Genomic DNA, 13,852 nt, shown 5'->3' with positions numbered 1-13,852 from the left:
TTATTCACTTACGACTAACATTCTTTGAAAATATCCAAATCAAGTCGTCATCATCAAGGAGATGCTTTCTTCCCAAAGACTGGTTACCAGTAGTCCCTGGCTCCTCTGCCACATGGCAAGTTACATGGCAGTGTCTTCTGACCTCTCCCTTCTCTTCCAGGTTTCACTGCTTTTAGCTTCTTGCTTTGGTAGCTTTCAGTGTCTCCTTTTCTGTATTCAGACTCCAGTAATAGGATTAAGACCCATCCTGATTGAGGTGGGATGCACATTAACTAAATTAACCTCATCAAAAGTCCTACTTACAATTGGTTTACACCCACAGGCATGGATTAAATTTAAGAGCATGTTTTTGCAGGTACATCCAGCTTCAAAGATCCTCACAGCGGAAGTAAGAGCAGCAAGCATATTTACTATTTTTTAAGCCCTTATTTGCTTTAGCTCATTTAATTCTCATGACAACCCTACAAAGTACATTGTTATGTTTTCAATTTTATAGATGACGAAACCAAAGCAAATTCATGGCTGTGCCAGAACTCAAACCCATATCTACTTGATTAAAACTCATGCTTTTAGCTTTAAACACTTTGCCTCCTGAAAGAGAAGTCTTCATCATCCTTCTCCTTCTCCTTCACCTCTTCTTCAGCTTATCATGTGACAGCCTTTTTTACACCAAATTTGTTTCCAGCACTAGCTTAGTACATAGTGCATAATTAAGATGCCATAAATATTTATTGGTGGTCTAATTATTTTTCCTTCCCCTACTTTCCTTCTTTCAGTCTTTTATTTCCTCCTTCTACAAATATTAATTGAGTTCTAACTTGGTACTGGGCATAATAGTGGGTATTAGTGATAGAGTGGCAAACAAGAGAATGCATAATTTGCTCTTCTGGAGCTTTAAGTACTTTATGGAAGATGGATCTTGAGCATGTCGACATACCCATGTTGAGTACCACAATGAAGTACCAGGTGATAGTGTAGTATATTTCAGAGGGCTTTGCATATTAACAAAAAACTTATTTCTTAGCCTGTAATATAGGATCCATGAATTCTGTGATGAATATTTCAGGGTCTCTGACATTAAAGGACAACTCTGATGTTAAAAAATTTCCAAAAGTGTGTTTCTTTTTTCATTTTACTCACGGAAATTAGTGTTGCAAATAGTCCATATGAGTAATATGCGAAATAAGCGGTAAAGCATGAAGGACACATTAATAATGTAATTCAAAGTATAACTAATTTGCTTTGTTTGCCAGTATAAAAAGATAAAGACAAATGTACGTTAAACTAATTTTACCAACATTGCCCTGTTTTGGGAAAGGTGCCCTCTTCTTTGTTTGGTTCCATTTTACTTAACTTCCTCCAAAGTATTTTTCCTCCACAATAGACCAATAAACTCAGACAAATACAAGTTACCATAAAAAATAAATTGTCTGCAATTGTATAGCCTCAGAAGTATTCTTATGTATTCAAATGGCCTTCCAGTATTTTTTAAATTTATCACAAAGTGTTTGCATTATTTGGTCATACCTTTGTGCAAGCATTCAAACTAAACCCTCAGTTATTCATATTTGATTAAAAACTCAATATGGAAAATTATCAGGAGAGCACTAAAACACTGGCTATCCATGGTTTGTATAAGATTGTTTTTCTTCTTTCACTTGTCCTCTTTTACAAACTCTGTTTTTTGCCTTTGTTCAATGACTGAAATCTATTGAATGTTTGTCTTTGCATATGAGAGCAAGTCTTAGTGTGCTTTTAAAGTAAAAAATATTATATTTGGCTACTATTTCACAGAGAAGGAATAGAGACATAGAGAAATCAATTTACTTAGGCAAGCTGTACAGGTAGGGAAGCAAAGAAGTATGCATAGAGATGCCCTTGATTCTTTGGATAATACTCACATGCACAGGGGCAGGGTAAGACTTTGCTATGGCTGGTAGACAACAGCTAGCAGGGGACTTTTAAATAGCTGGAATGGAGAGGCTTTTTAAAATAGCCTGATAATTTACTTGAAGTTCTAGAAAGGTCAACCTAAAAGTAGTTCTGCCTTAGCCTTAAGACTCTAGAAAAGAAAAAAAGAAGGGTAACATAAACCCAAATTAAACAGAAAAGTGGAAATAATCAGGGCACAATTCAATGAATAGGATATAGAAAATAATCAGAAAAATCAATGAAACCTAAACTGGTACTCTGAAAATATCAATAAAATGATAAACCTCTACCAAGAGAAGATGTTAATTACTAATATCAGAAATGGGAAGTGAAATCAGTACTGATTCTAAAAATATTAAATGTATAATAAAGAGTGTATCGAAATTTTAGGAATAAACTTATATAAAGATGTAAAGGAATTGGACACAGGAGACTACACAACATTTTTGAAAGAAATCAAAGAAGACCTAAATAAATGGAAAAATATTCCCTGTTCATGGATTGGAAGACTAAACATCATTAATATATCTGTCCTACTCAAATGAATCTACAGATTCAATGAAATTCCATTAAAAATTACAACAGCATTGTTTACTGAATTGGAAAATCTAACTATGAAATTTATTTGGCAGGGCAAGGGATCCTGAATAGGCAAAGACATTTTGAAAAAGAAAGATAAAATTAGAGGAATCACACTACCTTATGTTAAAACATACTACAAAGACAGTGGTCAATACTGCACGGTATTGGCACACTGACCAATGGAACAGTACTGAGAGTTCTAATATAGATCCTCTCATGTTGGGGACATTCAGGACAGCGCTTGCCTTCAGCAATACCAAGGAGCACATAATGGATGCCAGAGCTGATACAGTAATGGTCTACAGTATACTCAGCCTTCTTCATGGAAGAAGGTTCGCACCCTTTCTCGCAGTTACCGCCCAGCCAACGCCTCAGGCAGTCAGTGCGACCACCAATCAGTAATTGCCTCCTAACCTTACTTCTGCTATTTCCCTCAGTAACAGCCAGAACCAATCACCTTACCTCTGCCACTTCCCCCAGCAACAGCAGCTGCCAATCCCAGACCGCCACCTGTCCTTACCCGCCACCCCCCCTCCTCCCTAGAGTGTATATGCTCAGCCCCTTCAATAAAATTTTGCGGCAGCAGCAGCTTGCAGCTTGATCTGAACTCTGTCTGGCTGTCGTCCTTCATGTCTCTTGTCCCATAACATTCCTCCCTGACCGGTACTCAAGCTCCTGTCAGTGTCCCATGGGCTGGGACGACCTTCACAGCTGGCGCCCAACGTGGGGCTCGACGGCCACGCCAGGACAGGAATGCCGCTTCACCATGGAGGGAGAGAGCTCTCCAGATACTCAGCCGAGGAAAAGACCAATCTTCAGGGGCGGAAAGGAAGACTACAGTTTGCAGTTCCGTAGCAGCGGAAAGAAAGGCAGTTCCATAGCAGCGGAAAGAAAGGCAGTTCCGTAGCAGCGGAATGAAAGACTAGCGGAAACTTCACAGAAGACTTCAAAACAGGTAAGCCCCCCCCCCTTCATTATGGGACAAGGATCCTCCACTCACCTGTTGTTTATTAGCCAAGTAAAAGAAGCCCTCAAGACATGAGGAGTTAAAGTTAAGAAAAAGGATCTTATTCGTTTCTTTGATTTCATACTCAGAACCTGCCCTTGGTTTCCCCAGGAGGGTGCTATCATCAAAGGTGCTGGGAGAGGGTAGGAGACTGTTTAAATGACTATTATAGAACATTTGGTCCAGAAAAGATTCCAGTAACAGTCTTTAACTATTGGCAGTTGATTTATGATATGTTGAAAGTCACCCCTCTTGCCCCAGATATTAAAAACATTATCAAAGAAGGAGAAAATACTTTAAAACTACATTCCCGCCCCGCTTCAGTCTGCAGTGCCCCAGATAGAAACATTATCAAAGAAGGAGAAAATATCTTAAAACTACATTCCCGTCCCGCCTCAGTCTGTAGCTCCATTACCATCGACATGCCCGAAGAGCCACCAATTAGCCCTACTGCCCCCCCCCACTCACTCCTTGAGCGCCCCAGAAACTTCCCATAACGCCTTAGAAGGCGCAGATTCTAAAAACGGCGGCGTCTCTTATAAAAAGGGTGAGCTGCGTCACCTCCCAGCCTTCCACCACCCCCCTTATGCGGTCACCCTGCAGCCAACTTTACACCCGCCCTGGAATTTACTCCCACCCCTCCTCTACCCAGCGGCAATTAAATTGCCGCCGCCCTTGCATGAAGCCGTTGCCGCCTTTAAAGATTCCCTCACCCGGCAACTTGAGCAAGCCACTGAACTGCTCGCCAGTGTTCAGTTAGCCACCCAAAGCGTTTTATCTCTTACATTTCCCCAAACTGCAACACTCGCCTTCCCGGTCACCAGAAGCCAGGCCCGACAACCGCCTGCCTCCTCTAGCGAAGCCCGCCAATGCTCTGGTGCCCAGGATGGCGACCAAGAACACCCTGATTCAAACGCACAAAATGGCAACGCGCCAGCAGACCCTGAATCCCAAAATGGTGACCAGGACGAAAATGGTAGTGAAGCCAACTCCCATTCTGATTCTGGTTCAGAGGATGAAAATGCCCCAAATGCCCCCGAGAGTGCCCCCCCCCAAACCCACTGCTAAATACAAGCCCCTTAGTCTAAAATATCTAGAAAAACTAAAAAAAGTGGTGCATTCCTATGGCGCTACCGCCCCTTTCACGCTTGCTCTCCTCGAAAGCTTGAGTGATCAAGCGCTCGTGCCCAATGACTGGTTTCAGCTAGCCAGAGCAGCCTTAACTGGTGGCGATTTTCTGTTATGGAAATCTGAATATGAAGAGAATAGTAAAAATTTCGCCGCCCATAATATCCGTAAGGCTGACTCTAAAGATTGGACATTAAAAAGGTTTTTAGGTCAAAAACCCTACCAAACTAATCAGAAGCAGGCTCAATTTAGTTCTGGCCTCCTTGCCCAAGTACAAATGGCCGCGCTTAAAGCCTGGAAAAAACTTCCTCAAAAAGGCGCTACTACTTCCTCACTTGCCAAAGTGCGGCAGGTGCCGAGGAGCCATACACTGAGTTCCTTAGCTGCTTACAAAGCACTGCAGAGCGCCTGTTTGGAGATAGTGAAAGCGAAAGTGATTTTATTAAACATCTGGCTTTCGAAAACGCTAACGCTGTGTGTCAGGCTGCCATTCGTCCTTTCCGCAATACTGACCTCAGCAATTACATAAAACTTTGTGCCAATATTGGACCTACCCAAACCCTTGGGCTAGCCATTGGCACAGCCTTTCAAGATCTAAAAAAGAGTCTAAATAATCCCCCTACATGCTTTAATTGTAAACAACCTGGCCACTTTGCTAAACACTGCCCTAAATCTAGTTTCTGTTAATGTGTTGTAATTGTTTTGTGTTTGTCTGTTTGTTCATTAATGGCAAAAAATTAAATAAGCGCTTATATTAATACTTAAGTTTATTATATTAATACATAAGTTTAAATGTTAATAAGATATCTATAATAATAAAAATCATAAGTCTTAATTAACAAAATTACTATGCCTTTTCATAAAAAATAGTTCTTGCCTAAATTAAAATAACTTATCTTTCTTCACAAGATAATATGAAAGATGCAAAACTTAAATGAATATTTAGTTAAAAGTTTGTGAAAATGCTAACAAAAATATAATAAGTTTTGCAAAAAGGCGTATTTTGTCCTAAAGTAGGATAGCTAATTTTTCATAAACTCTTAAAACTTAATTTGCATGTGGCAAGTTGTAGAAGGTATTGTGATAACTTTAAGTAAGAGAATGTGTTCAGTAAAGATAAAGAATGTGTTCTGTAAAGATAAAAATAACTAATGAGTTATCTCAACTTTTCACTGACTTAAGGGAATGTGTTCTGTAAAAATAAAATTTGTCTTAAATAGTCTATATGGTTATGGATAATTATAGGAGGTTTAATAAAGCATTGTTTACATTAAGGTATTTGAATGGCTAATTCCAAAAAGTCATTATTAAATATATATAAAACTAAATTAATAATAATAATAATAAAAGGTAATTTTATAACAAGAAAGATTAGCAGCAACCAGCCTCCCCTGCCAACTCTCTTCTAGGAAACTGTTTCTAATATTGCATGCTACTAAGTATTTAAAGAAAAGTTCATTTAATATGTTATAAGTTAAATGAAAAGTGTTTTAAAGTGCCACACAAGTGCAACAAGCCACTGTCATATGGCATAACCCTCTAACCTCACAATGGAATAAACCCAACCCAGTAATTATTTGGAAACAAGGCTCTGCCTGCATATATAACCAAAAAAGGGATGGCCCTCATTGGCTCCCAGAGAGACTGATAAAACATGTTAAACCCCCCACTCCTAAATCAAGGGGTAATGAAAACCCCTCTTTCTCGTACTAACCCTTCCAGGGAGGAGATTTCCCCCTGAGAAAAATATTCTCTCTCTCCCTTTCAGCCCTTCCAGCAATCCAAGAAAAACGTCCGCTCCTGCTGCAACCCACCTCGAGAGGGCACTTCGTCTCAACCGAGTGGCCTCCAACAACCACAACGCCTCCACCTTGAGTCTCGCTGGAGCCGGCACCGGAATTGCAGCCCTCACCGCACAACAGACATCTCTCTCCTCTATTAGGTGAGCCGTGGATGAAGATATAGCTCGCATCGAAACCTCCATCTCCCATCTAGAGAAATCCCTAAATTCGTTGTCTGAAGTTGTCCTCCAAAACCGCAGAGGTCTAGACCTCCTCTTCCTTAAGGAGGGGTGGATTTGTGCCGCGTTAGGAGAAGAATGCTGTTTTTATGCCAATCATTCCGGCCTTATCAGAGACAATATGGCCCAGCTTAGAGAGGGACTAGCAAGGCGCAAAAGAGAAAGGGAGACCCAAGGAAACCTCTCCTGGGGATTTAATGGAATCCCTCCTTACATTCTCCCCATACTAGGACCCTTAGTAACCATACTCCTGATAATATCTTTTGCACCTTGGGCCATAAAAAGAATTATACAACTAGTAAGAGACCAAATTGACTCCGCTCTGGGCAAGCCTATTCAAGTGCACTACCATCGACTCCATCTTGCTGACCAAGGCATATGCTCGAAATATCTGGACACTGTCCAGCCCCCTCCTACGGGAGCAGCATGAAACTGGAAAATATGCTCCTCGCCAGGCAAGAACAACGCCTGAGCTGAGGTTGGTACCTCTGGGTGTGAGGCAAAGCACTGCAAAGGAGGGCCAAAACAAAAGGCCGTTTTCCAGCTCCTTGAGAAGCATGCCTCATTAGCATAGGGGTTCGCTCTGCACAAAAGCAAGATTCGCTCAGTGCGAGTCCTACTCCAAAATCCCCTCCCCAGAAAAACAGAGCCACAAACGGCATGGGGAATGAGGCCTCTACTTCCCCCAGCAGGTTAAAGCCAAAAGAACGCTCAACGAGCATTCTTCCTCCAAACCCTTTAGAGAAAAAGGGAGGAGATGTTGGGGACATTCAGGACAGCGCTTGCCTTCAGCAATACCAAGGAGCACATAATGGCTGCCAGAGCTGATACAGTAACGGTCTACAGTATACTCAGCCTTCTTCATGGAAGAAGGTTCGCGCCCTTTCTCGCAGTTACCACCCAGCCAACGCCTCAGGCAGTCAGTGCAACCACCAATCAGTAATTGCCTCCTAACCTTACTTCTGCTATTTCCCTCAGTAACAGCCAGAACCAATCACCTTACCTCTGCCACTTCCCCCAGCAACAGCAGCTGCCAATCCCAGACCGCCACCTGTCCTTACCCGCCACCCCCCCTCCTCCCTAGAGTGTATATGCTCAGCCCCTTCAATAAAATTTTGCGGCAGCAGCAGCTTGCAACTTGATCTGAACTCTGTCTGGCTGTCGTCCTTCATGTCTCTTGTCCCATAACATTCCTCCCTGACAGGTACTCGAGCCCCCGTCAGTGTCCCGCAGGCCGGGACGACCTTCACACTCTCATATATGTCAAGTGATATTCAACAAAGCCACTAAGCCCACTCAAGTGGGAGAGAATGGCCTCTTCAACAAATGGTGCTCATAGAACTGGATATCCATACCCAAAAAAATGAGAGAGGATCACTATCTCATGCGCTATACAAAAATTAATTCAAGATGGATCATATCTAAATATAAGAGCCAAGGCCCTAAAGCTCCTGGAAGATAATGTAGGGAAGTACCTAGGAGATATTGTAGAAGGCAATGGTTTCACGAACTTTACACCCAAAGCAAGTGCAATGAAAGTAAAAAAATAGATAAATGGGACCTCCTCAAAATTAAAAACTTTTGCACCTCAAAGGAATTTGTCTGAAAAGTAAAAAGGCAGCCTACTCGATGGGAGAAAATACTTGGTAACTATATATCTGATAGGAGCCTAATATCCAGCATATATAAGGAAATCTTACACCATGAAAATAAAAAGACAAACAACCCATTTTAAATTGGGCAAGTAATTTGAATAGACACTCCTCCAGAGAAGAAATACAATGGCTAAAAATCACATGAAAAGATGATCAGCATCATTAGCAATTAGGAAAATGCAAATCAAAACTATAATGAGATATTATCTTACACCCAGGACTGATGACTATTAAAAAAACAGAAGACTACAGGTTTTGGAGAGGATGTGGAGGAATGGGAATGGGAACTCTTATCCACTAGTGGTTGGAATGTAGAATGGTGCAGACCTTGTGGAGGACAGTTTGGAGTTTCCTCAAGAAGCTGACTATAGAATTGCCATATGATCCAGCAACTCCACACCTAGGTATATACCCAGAAGAATTGAAAGCACAGAAACAAATAGATATATGCTCACAATGTTTATAGAGGTATTGTTCACTATTGCCAAAAGTTGGAATCAAGCCAAAAGCCCTTCAACAGATGAACGGATAAGCAAATTGTTGCATTTACATAAAATGGAATATTACTCAGATATAAGAAGGAATGCAGTATTTTTTTGCACTACCATCAGATATTTTATTAAAAAATTTTTTTACACTTTAAAAATTAAAGTTAATAGATCACAAAGAACATTACATTAAAAAACATAAAAAACATAAAAAACAGGAATGCAGTATTAACACATGGGATAACATGAATGAATTTTGAAGGCCTTATGTTGAGTAAAGCTAGCCAGGCACTGAAAGACAAATATTACATTACCTCACTGATATGAATTAAGCAAATTGAGTAGACTCACAGAGTGAGAATCTGGGAGACAGATTTACAGGAGACAGAAAGGGAGAAGAGTTTTGTGAGCTAATACCAATAAGGGCAAAATCTATAATGATGTGGAAAGCTGTAGTTGTGCAGTGAATGGGCATGACAGTGGTTTAGTGATTCTATTGTACTGGGCAGTGCTGCTTTGTGAAGGGATGGTGGTTTGGACTGTCCATGGAACAGAGGGAAGTGTTGGGGGAGGGCACAGGTAAACTCTGGAGATTTGTGGGTATGTGGTTGAAAGTACGATGTTGGGAATTTTTTTGGCTAATGTGGCAGGGGAGGATTACTGGTTTAGGGTGTTGAATATGGGGTGCATGCAAGCCAGGGTGCACCTGGGGCAGGCTTCTAAGGAGTGTGTGAGTGTTCATCTTGTCGTTCTGTGCTGTATCAGTATGTGGAGACCCACATAATGAGCAGGAAAGTGTTGGATTCTTATCCTAAGGGAATCATGTTATTTTCTCAAATTGAGGGGTTGGAATCTCTTGAGAGAATAGGCAGTGCATAATGGGGAGGGGGTGACAGGCGAGTATGTCAGTTCTTCAATGTTACTGCTAGTAATTATGAATCTTTTTCTATAGGGAATGAAGCTTGGTGTTTGCCAGGGTTTTGAGGGAAGGGAGACAGAGTATAGATTAAATGGAATATGGGGTATTTTTGGGGTGATGGAATTGTTCTATCTAATCCTGCAATGATGGATACAGGCCATTTTAAATTTCACCAAAATTTATAAATGTATATGGTCCAAAATGTAGACCATAATGTAAATCATTGACCATGGTTAATAGCAATTTATAAATATTTGTACACTCATTGTAACAAATGTACCATCCACATGTAAAATGTTATTGATAGGGGAAAGGGGTAAATGGGGAGGATGTTGGATATATGGGAATCCTTGATATTCTGTGCATGACTTTTCTGTAACCTAAAGCTTCTTTGAAGACAAATGATAAAACAAGACTCTGGGGGAATAAATGGAAGAAAATGTCACTGTATATACAAGACAACAGATCTTACAGTGATAAAAGAAATAATGTCAATTTTTTCTTTATTGTTATATTTTTAAAAATAATTTTTTATTATTTCAAAAATGTTTAAATTTTTTGAATTTTGTTTGTTATTTCAAAACTACCATTATTCATTTCATTTTCTTATTAATTGTATTTTGTTATTTTGTTATCTTCATTTTTTAAGAAGATTTGCATCAAGAAGGGTTACAGCTGTGGCAAGGGAGGATCATTGGTGTGGAGATTCAGTGAGGGGGATGCATGGGAGGAGGTTCAACTATGGCATACCTGTAAGGCATATGAATGTGTTCAAGTCTTCATGGAACATTGTCTTGGTGGGTGAAGACTGACACAATAACCGAAAGAATATCTAATTCCCATCCTGAGAGCTCTGCCACATTCTCTAATGGGACAGCAAGAATCTCCCTACTACAGGGACTAATGAGGGAGCATGGACAATTGGTGGGCACTTGATACTGATGACTGCACTTGTAAACCTTTACTTTTGAAATTGAATCAGCCTGTTATAGGGTGCCTGAGAGTTACCTGCAGAGAGCCTCCTTTTGCTCAAATGTGACCTCTCTCTAAGCCAAAATAAGCATATAAATGCAATACCTTCTCCCCACCATGGGACATGACTCCCAGGGATGAGCCTCCCTGGCACCAAGAGATTACCACCAAGCACCAAGTACCAAGTACAAACTTAACTGGAAAAAGACCTTGACCAACAGAGGGAAGGGGTAAAGACAAATGAGTTTATATTGTTAAGAGACTTCAAAGTGAGTCTGGAGGTTATCCCAGAGGTTATGATTATGCATGTCTCAGAAGGATCTCATTGACTTTCAAAGTAAATATTGCTTCATATAGTATGACTCCTGAGGGCTACAGAAACATCCAGGCACTATAGATAGGGCTGACAACTCAGGATTTTGGCACTCTGCCAAAGGGCCCTACTTTGGAATTTATGCCCCCCAGTGTGACAGAGTTGGACTCAGTTGTGGTTATTACCCTACACATGGCTCTTCTGCCCCTTCTATTTGAACCTATAGTTTGTACTAGAGTTGATAGGTTCATGTCCAAGGGACTTAAATTTTTGGGCTGTCCATATGTCACCTGGGCCCTGAATCTCAACATAATTGCAACACTTACTCTTCAGGTCATTGGAGACACCCAGGACAACTAGCAATATAATGATTATTGACAACAACCATCCCAAGAAACAGAGAGAATCTACAACTGCAAGCAAGATAGTCCCATTCATCTGCTCCATGAGACCTAAGCCCCCTCTCATTTAGAGATGGAGTAGGTATCACCATCCCAACATCCTCAGGACTTGGGAATGAATGATGGACTAGAGTAGACTTAATGGTATTCTACTATAGAATTTTTGTGGTTCTAACAATGGAAGAATTTTTATCATTAATGTGGAGGCAGTGGCTGCTAGAGGTTCTGAGATTAAGAAGGGAGAAAAATGATGTAATATAGGGGCATTTTCAGGAATTGGGAATTGTCCTGAGTGACATGGCAATGACAGATATAAGCTATTATATATTTTGTCATAAATTAGAAAATCGTGTGGGAGAGAGTGGAAACTACAATGTAAACTATGATCCTCACTTAGCGGCAATACTCCAAAATGTGTTCATCAATTGTAACAAATGTACCACACTAATCAAAGATATTGTCAGTGTGGGAAAAGATGGGAGAGGTCAGGAGTGGAGCATATGGGAAACCCCTATGCTTTTTATGTAATATTTACATCATCTAAGTATCTTTTTAAAAATTAAAAAGTATTTCTAAAAAAAAGGAAGGAATGCATATTAACACACAGAGGTAGAGTCTGGAAGATAGGTTTACAGGAGACAGAAAGGGAGTAGAAGTTGGTGACTCACTACCTCCATGAGTAAAAACTATAATAATTTGAATGGTGTAGTTGTGAGTGGATAAGCATGACAGTGGTGCAGTGACGTGATTGGTTTCAGCAGTGCTGGTCTGTGAGGGAGAGTGGTGTGTGGGGGAGCTGACTTGTACTATCCATGGAATTGGGGGGAGGCTCGAGGGAAGGAGCACATGAACTCTGGGGATTTGCAGGTCTGTGGATAAAACTACAATTTTGGGAATGTTCTTTTGGCAGATATGGCAGGGGTGTGTACTGGTGTAATGTGGTGAGTGTGCTGGGGTATGTGGGACAGAATGCACCTGAGGAAGGTTCCTGTGGAATAAGTAAGTGTTCATCTCATCAATGTGTGTTATATCAGTGAGTGGAGACCCACACAATAAACAAGAAATTATTAAACTCCCATCCTGGGGAGTCCTGTTATGTTCTCAATTAGAGAGAACAGAATCCCTTGAGAACATAGGCAGTATCCAATAAAAGAAAAGGACAAATATATATCAAGCCCTTAATAGCAATGCAAGTAACCATGAACGTTATTCTTCAAAAATTGAAACTTAGTACTTAACGTAGTTTCCATGGGAAGGGGGAGGGAAGAATAGAATAGATGGCACATAGGGAATTTTTAGGACATTAGAATTGTTCAGCATGATCTTGCAATAATGGATTCAGGCCACCTTAAGTTTTGTCAATACCTAGAAAATTATACATTCCAAAATGTAGAACATTGATCATCATTTCTGACAAATGTACCATCCACATGTAAAATCTTATTAATAGGGGAGAGGGGAAAAGGAAGAAGGCACTGGGTATTTGTGAATCCCCTATATTTTAATATGTCTTTTCTTCATATGAAAGCTTCTTTGAACAGAAAATGAAAAAATAAATAAGGCACTGGGGGAATATATGGAGAAAATGTCATTGTACATACAGGACAACAGATCTTACGGTGAGGAAGGACAAACTATCTGAACATTTAAAAAAATTTTTATATTTCAATTATTTTTTTCTATTTTATTGTTTACTTTTAAAATTGTTATTCCATTTCTTTTTAATTATGGGTTACTTTGTTGGCTTCATTTTTGGAGAGGTTTTGGATCACAGAAGGGTCACAACAGTGGCAGGGGATGATCACAGGTGCAAGGTGTCAGTGATGGGGGGATGCATGGGAAGGGGTGCATTTGGGGCATAACTTTAAGGTATATGAATATGGGCAAGTGTTCATAGGGCATTGTCTCCATGGATTGAGATCCACACAATAACTGAAAGAATTTTGAATTCCTATCCAGGGGTGTCTGCTACATTCTGTAATAGGACAGCAAGAATCCTCCTAGTGCAAGGGCAGTGCCTAGGGAAGGAAGAAAGACTATAACACCAGGCCCTTGATATTGATAATTGTACTTATGAACCTTTTCTTATTAAATTGAAATTTAGCCTAGTATTATATACTGCCCAGGAGTTACCTGCTGAGACCCTCCTTGTTGCTCATATGTGGCATTCTTCTGAACCAAAATCAGCATAAAAATATGCTACCTTCTCCCCAGCATGGGACATGACTCCCAAGGATGAGACTCCCTGACATCAAGAGATTACTACCAAGCACAAGTACCAATGCAACTGGAAAAAGACCTTGACCAAAAGAGGGGAGGGGTAAAGACAAATGAGTTTATAGGGCTATGAGTCTTCATAAAGAGTTGGGAGGTCGTCAGAGGGGTCGCACTTATGCCTGGCTCAGCAGGATCCCAGAAATAGCCAAAGTAGATACA

The sequence above is a fragment of the Dasypus novemcinctus genome, chromosome 8 (genome assembly GCF_030445035.2).
Source record: "Dasypus novemcinctus isolate mDasNov1 chromosome 8, mDasNov1.1.hap2, whole genome shotgun sequence".
Classification (NCBI taxonomy): domain Eukaryota; kingdom Metazoa; phylum Chordata; class Mammalia; order Cingulata; family Dasypodidae; genus Dasypus; species Dasypus novemcinctus.
This window is presented reverse-complemented; position numbering follows the sequence as displayed.